We start from the raw sequence: 1,012 nt of genomic DNA, 5'->3' as shown, positions 1-1,012 counted from the left end.
GAGAGAACTATTTTGGTGGCTGAGGCCACTCTTTTGGTGGCCATATCCACCTTGGCCACCAAAAGAGCAGCCCCAGCCACCAAGATGACAGTGCTTGGTGGTCAGCACTGCTATTTTGGTGTCTGCAGCTGCTGTATTGGTGGTTGAGGCTGCTCTTTTGGTGGCTGAGGCTACTATTTTGGTGGCCGTGGCCACAGTTCTGGCAGCTGGGGCTGCTCTTTTGGTGGCCAAGGCTGCTCTTTCAGTGGCCCAGGCTGCCGTTTGGGTGGCCACGGCTCCTGCAGTGCTGCTGCCCTGTGGATGGAGGGGGTGGCCCCCTCCATGGGGGACAGGGACACATTGTCCCCCCCCAATGTGGGTCACACAGAAGGGGCGAGTCCCAGCAGGGGACCAGGAAAGGCTGGGGGGGGTGGGAGCCCCCCGGGGGGGGGGCTTTGGAGGGTGCTGGGGGAGGGGGAGCAGCCGCCATGGGCTCTGCGGTGGCCACATGCACTGGCCCAGGTGGCCCTCGGGCCGGATCCTGCCCAACCTCCTGCAATAAAAGCCCTTTGCCCCGGGACTTAACGACGTTTTCCTCGTTTGGGTGCGGCTGTGTACCCAGTGGGGCGGGGGCCCGGCTGCGTGGCACCCGCGGGAGGGCTGGGGGGGGGGGACACGGCCACCGCCAGCGCTGCGGCTCGGGGTGCAGCCCGTCACTGTGCCGCCACCCACGACGGGGCCTCGCCGTGGATCGGTCACGGCAGCCACGGCCCCACGCGGGCGCAGCGGGGGCCGTCTCGCCCCCGTTCGGGCACAGCCGGGTGCCCCTGTTTGGGTGTWGCAGGGTCCCTACATTTGGCCACTACTGGGTGCTCTCCTTTGGGCACAGCTGGATCCCTATTTGGCACAGCTGGATCCCCCATAGGACACAGCTGGATCCCCCAGGGCTGGGACGCAGCAGGGTCCCCGGGGGGGCCGGGCCGCGCTGCCCCCGCCCCGGGGCTGGGCAGGATCGGGCCCGCCCCGGACGGCA

This window comes from Rhea americana, unplaced genomic scaffold (genome assembly GCF_003343005.1).
Source record: "Rhea americana isolate MKP2758 unplaced genomic scaffold, rheAme1 scaffold_658, whole genome shotgun sequence".
In the NCBI taxonomy this organism is placed as follows: domain Eukaryota; kingdom Metazoa; phylum Chordata; class Aves; order Rheiformes; family Rheidae; genus Rhea; species Rhea americana.
This window is presented reverse-complemented; position numbering follows the sequence as displayed.